General features: G+C 33.4%; 1 non-coding gene across 1 annotated transcript; it reads right to left on the bottom strand.

Moving 5' to 3' along the window:
* Positions 1 to 5,053: 5,053 nt before the first annotated feature.
* On the bottom strand, positions 5,054 to 5,160 carry LOC145110367 (small nucleolar RNA R71). Its single transcript, XR_013709748.1, has one exon. It is a non-coding gene; the product is annotated as a small nucleolar RNA R71 (small nucleolar RNA).
* Positions 5,161 to 6,178: the final 1,018 nt, after the last annotated feature.

Raw genomic sequence — 6,178 nt, 5'->3', positions numbered from 1 at the left:
TGCCATGTGTCTCATTCACTTGACACATGTTTCAACCTTTCGACACGTGTCCAACACGGAACACCTGATCCTGTCATGATAATTACTACTCACGCCAGAACCTAGTCGTTGACTTCCATTGACCACAACTTCAACCATTGTGTCGGACCATCTACATACATAGTCGCATTGTGACTTTCCAAGAATAGCAATCTACTTTATAAATTCTTCATATTCTCCTTCTACATCACAACTAAACATCAATACTCCTTCTATAAACAACTTAAATCAAACTCCATGCCTTATTTCTCGTACTTGTCTAGTAAACAAGTTGCATCCTCATAAACAATAGCTGTTATGAAAAACTGGTATTATAGTTACTATTTTGAAATTAAATCCATGTTTTCTGCCCAAAAAAATAAAAAGCGCCAAAACATTTGACCAAAAATTACATTCATATTCAACCGCAAAAATAATTTTCATTATAAGAAAATTTGTTAATAACATTTAAATAGTCAAATACATTACAAATATTTAACAAAACATTAAGCTAAGAACTATTCGGCGAACTACCGAGTGGTCTGTTCAAATGTGTCAAAAAGGCCACCTTTTTTCTTCTAGTTGTGTTTGTCGCACATTCATTTCATGTTGTCTTATTTGTAATGACACATCCATTTCAACTTGTGTTTTCTTGTAATTGAAAATCAAATTGAGTGCTTCCATTTTATGAGATTTTTCAACCCTAAAGGATCTGAATTTCATCATGCTTAATACATAATGATCAAGTAATAGAGTTATTGGAAGAATAAGCCTTTAAAGAGAGTATGTGTGATTATAATACCTAGTTGAAAGTGTAATATGTTGGAGTGTCGTTGTCATGCACAAAACTAAAACATTTCTTACTTCCTCTCTTGGTGGATATATTCCCACTGGCAATGCCTAATTCAATATAACAGACCTTTAGGAACATGTAACAAGTCAATAAAGATCGTATAAAAAGTATAATAACATAAAAAAGATTGACTTGAGGTTATCAAAAATTAATAAGAATAAAACTATATAAAATACGAAGACAAATTTTAAATATAGATTAAGAATAAATGGAAAAGATTGAGTTGTGAAAAATAAGAAACAGATATACCAAGGGTAATTAAGTAAATCAAAGACATATGAATTATAAAAATATATTAATGCTAAACATCCTATTAAACCTACGAGTTTGTGACTCTATGAGCATGAGAATAACAACAAATGAAAAGGACTTTGGTTAAAAGAATTGTTCCTGACCTTATGTAGTTTCAAGCTTGCTTCTTCATGTGCCCATACATATATATTATTGGTGTATTTGGTCAAAAAACCATTTATTCCTTCAAAAAAAAAATACAAAACTTGTTATGCTTTCGATTATTCAAAAAAGTATTGTTTTTTCTATTTAGAGTGATTTGTCTCAAGATTTGTCAATTTTGATGTTGTCTCAAGACTTGTCACTAGAATAAATTAAAAAATTATTAACAATTACATGAAGATTAGAGAAATTACCATTTAATGAAGGGAAGGTAAGGATATTAAAGTTGTTCCAAACATGAAAAACAAAACCCATAATAAAAAAGCTTTCATCATAAAATCAAGTATACAACAATGAGAAACCTATTCCCTTTAAATACCATCAAAACCTCTTCTAGTGTTGAATCAGAACATCAAAATCAAACCTATAGAGAGAAAATTCTTTACTAAATCATTGATAATTCATTTCATGATGCAACTCATAAACAAAAGGAACCATGAAAGCATCATATAGGGTTTTTGGTCTGATTGAGGAATTTTATTGAACACTTAGTGTTTGTAAAAAAAACAAAGGTAATAATAGTAAAATAACTCTCTACTATCTTTGCAAAAAAGTGTTCTCGAAGCGACTCGTAGCAAATTACAAGAAATTGGGTTAAAAAAGAAACTCAAAAAGCTTTTGACCACCAACAATTGACATTGAAAATTTAAAAATTCTAGAATAGAGTAAATACAAATTGACATCCCTAAATTTCCAGAACAAAAAAAAACTTTTCTATACGCTTTAAAACCATGTTATCTTTGTTTGTGGATAATGTCCCATTTTATTAAAATTTATTGAGTATAGATGTTGTTTCAACATAAAAAAACCCTAAGGATGTCATAATTAGCACACAACATAAGTTACAGCATAAAGACCTATCAGTCTTAAATACTATTGCAGGTTGACTCTTTAATCACTCAACATCATATTTAAGCTCCAACAGCCTTAGCACCGCTACTTGTGATGCATATAATTTGAACAAGTCAGGTTTGGGAACCTGGTGAGACACATAGCGTTTTCAATCCCATAATATTATTATGATAATAATCCATAATTAATAAACTTGCAAAACCAACTATTACCAAACAATATAGATATATCACACAACTTAAATATCTATAAGACATTATACCCTTTATCCTTAGTTACTCAACTCATCGATTCTCATGCACTGATCCTGTAACAATGATCCCTTGAGATCTAACCTGATGGATTACCATAAGAAACAAATAGACTATTCTGCTTCGGGGATTCCTTAGAAGTGGGAAGTGTTTATGAGAATTGTAAGTATTTAGGATTGGGGAAGTATTTAGGAATCATTAGACACAAATACATGCATTGTGGTCTCGGTGTAATGGATAAGCTTAAAATGGATTGTATTGTGCGATGTTGGTGGCTAGGGTTTTGATGTGATGGTATGATGATAATTAAAATCAATTTGCTTGGGGGCAAGAAAAATTCAAGTGTGGGGTATTTTGATATTTGCATACTTATTCATATATTTTGTGTTTTACCTTAATATTTTTAGCTGCAATTGTGCTTATTTTAGGACAAAAGGTGGTTAATATGTTTAAAATATACTTTGTAGCAGCGAAGACATGCTCTAGATTAAAAGGAAGCAAAACATGGAGCTGGAAGCAGTAAAAACCAGATCGACTCACTTATAGATAAAGAACTAAGGAATTCTGAAGTTCACGGTGTGGGGGTCTGATAGCCACGCCATGGTGAGGTGAAGATTCACGATCAGAGAACTTCCTTGGAGAATACGCATGATTTAAGACCACCACATTGTGGAGCCTATTTGCCATGACGTGGGAGCCAGTTTTTGGAAACTATTTATATTGTGGTTCTACCTTCAACCTTACCTTATGCTTCAAGTTATTCTTGATTTTTGAAGACCTAGGAAGATGAGGAAATTCTTATATCGTTTGAGGTTTAGTTCTAAAGATTTTAAGGCAATAACACTTTTAACCCTTTGTTTACTTTTCTTTTCAAGATGTTTCTCAAAGCGAACTTCATTTTTTATTGTGTTTTTCCAGTAGTTATGGGCTAAAAACCCTAACTTTTGTTTAGAGTTAAGGATCTTTATGACTATATGTTGATTTATTGGATATTGGATTGTTGAGAGTTGCCTATTTGTTATGTTATCTTGATGATGAATCTTTTGTGCTAATGTTAACTACTTTTTATGTTTATTGCCGAGTTTTACTAAGATTAGATGATCATTCTGTTTTGGTAAACTTGAATCTTATGAATTCGTGATCATCAAATTTATAAGACTAGTGTTTTGATCATAAACCTAGGGTTAAATAGAAAAGTGAGAAAAAATTAATGTGAAAGCTAATATATGATGACCATTCATGTATTGAATTGATGCTATTTTAAAATTAAAGTCAATCACTAGTTGAAGTCCAGCATAATTCGAAATTAACACTAGTATTCTTGGTTGTTTGTTCACTTGATCAATGAATGAATGATCTTGTTTTACTAAAGGATTAGTATTTTGATCATAAATTCTAGTCAACTTAGGAATCAGTAGGTAACAACAACTTAATCCATTGCACTTTCCAAGAAATCAACTATAGGAGTAAAATGAATTGCATCTAGATAGGAGTCTCTTTAATATCTTGATTAAAAAACGTTCTCTTGTTTCTTCTTTAGTTTAACTTACTTCCTTGTTAATTGCTTTAAGTTTCTGGACTTGCAAAACTAGAGAAATCCCCCTTTTTATTTGCTTAATGTATTTAGATAACTTTAGTATGTATTTTAGCTGTTATTACAGTTCCATGTGTTTGATACCCTACTTACCTGAACTGTGCTATTAAATTGATTAGGTATACTGCATATCGAGTAATAGTTAGTCTAGATTAGTTGGTTTTTAAATAATACATAATTTACATATCAAGTTTTTGGCATCGTTGTCAGGGAATAGTTTCATTATTTAATTAATTCTGTTATTTGTTATTGATCCTTTGTATGGAATTTATTGTATGCAAAGTTAATTTACTGTTTTGATTTAAGTTTTTCTGTTTATCAGTTCGCCATGTCGTGGACCCGATTGGCCACATCGTGGCCACTATGCAAATAGTTTTCAGTTTATTTATTTTTATTCGTTTTATGCGTTTCTTTTTTGTTTTGTTTTGGTGATATATGACCCGAGGATCAAGATTTACAATAGTGTCACCACTTGAAGACCCATAATCTGCATTCCACAAAAAGAAAGACAAAAAGGTCGCCGAATCGAGTAGCACCTTTTAATTTGACAAGTTTGAAAGCTTTGAGAGAACTTCAAACAAGAAAGAAATCGGATACGAGCTAGGAACTGAAAGAGAATTAGAAGAAGAAATCAAGATCGAAGAAGAAGAAGAGATGGAGGACATCACTAGAATGACGATGGAGGAATATAAGAGAAGGATGCATGATGACAACAGACCAGGTCTTGTTCCATTGGAAATCCCTGCTGCAACACAGTTCAAGGGACACATTCTCGCAATGCTCAAATACATTCCATTTTCCTAGAAAAGACCATGAAGACACGTTTAGGCACATTGATGAGGTGTTGGACATTGGAAATTACTTTAATGTTCCAAAATTACTCGAGATGCGGTATTACAAAGAATGCTTCCAGTAACATTTACCGGTGAAGCTAAGATTGGGTTAAAATCACTCGCACCCGGAACAATTACAACATGGAAAAATATTTGCAATGCTTTCATTGAGCAATTCAGCCCGCCTTCAAAGATAGTCAAGCTCAAGAAAAAGATAACAAACTTCCAACAAAACGATAGAGATTCTCAATATGAAGAATGGGAGAAGTATAAGGGGATGTTAAGGAATTGCCCTTAACACGACCTCAATGTGCAACAAGAAGTGTCAATCTTTTATGACGAAATTAATGTGACTACGAGGAAACTCCTTGACTCTCAAGGACCAATGAAGAAGAACGATTCAGCTACAATAAAGAAATTAATTGAAGAATTCACAAAACACTCTCGAGAATACCACAACCCTCATGAAGATGTTACTAGAAGCAAGGTGAGCGTAGATGTAGGGAACGAGAGCTTAACGACGGTGATAGCCAAACGCAACAACATGGACCAAAGGATCACCAAAAATGGGTCAATACATTCATGCTATTCAAGTAGTGTGTGATAATTATAGTGGGCCTCACTTGACAAAGGATTGCGACTTAGACAAGAATGGAAATCATAAGGCACAAGCTTGATATTTGAGCGGTGATAGATACAATGAGGATTGGAGGAAACCCAATAAGCAATGGCTGCCATACGATGAGTATAAGAAGGAAAAGGAAGAGAAATATAGGCAACAAGGTCACGGTTTTTATCAAAAGGAGCAACCGGATCCCGAAAAGAAAAAAAATTGAAGCAATGTTTTCTCGATTTGCAGCCGCATCTGAAAAAAAAAAAGACATGATGATACTGATCCATCCTTCGAAACCAGAAAGCCTCGATCCGCAACATCGAGCAATAAATTGGTCAACTTTCAAGACAATTCAATGATCATTTACCGGGCACACTTCCAAGAAACACGGAGACCAATCCCAAAGCTCATGTCAAGGTTGTAACCATAAGTAGTGGTAAAATTATCAACCCTTTAATACCTCTCATTAATAATGATTCATCTAATGTGCAGCAGCTGGAATAAGAAAACAACCAATAAAACGACATTACCCAGCAGCCACGACATGGCGACCACGAGACCACGATGTAGCCATATGCTGAAGACAAGAAAGCTCCTCCGGTAAAAGCGTATCATCCACCCCTACCGTATCCTAGCTGAGCCAAGCAAGAAAAACAAGTTGGGGATTATAAGAAGTTTATGGAACACATCAAGGCCCTCAAAATCAATATC

This window comes from Lactuca virosa, chromosome 4 (genome assembly GCF_052849685.1).
Source record: "Lactuca virosa cultivar CGN04683 chromosome 4, Lactuca_virosa_CGN04683_v6, whole genome shotgun sequence".
In the NCBI taxonomy this organism is placed as follows: Eukaryota; Viridiplantae; Streptophyta; class Magnoliopsida; order Asterales; family Asteraceae; genus Lactuca; species Lactuca virosa.
This window is presented reverse-complemented; position numbering and strand designations above follow the sequence as displayed.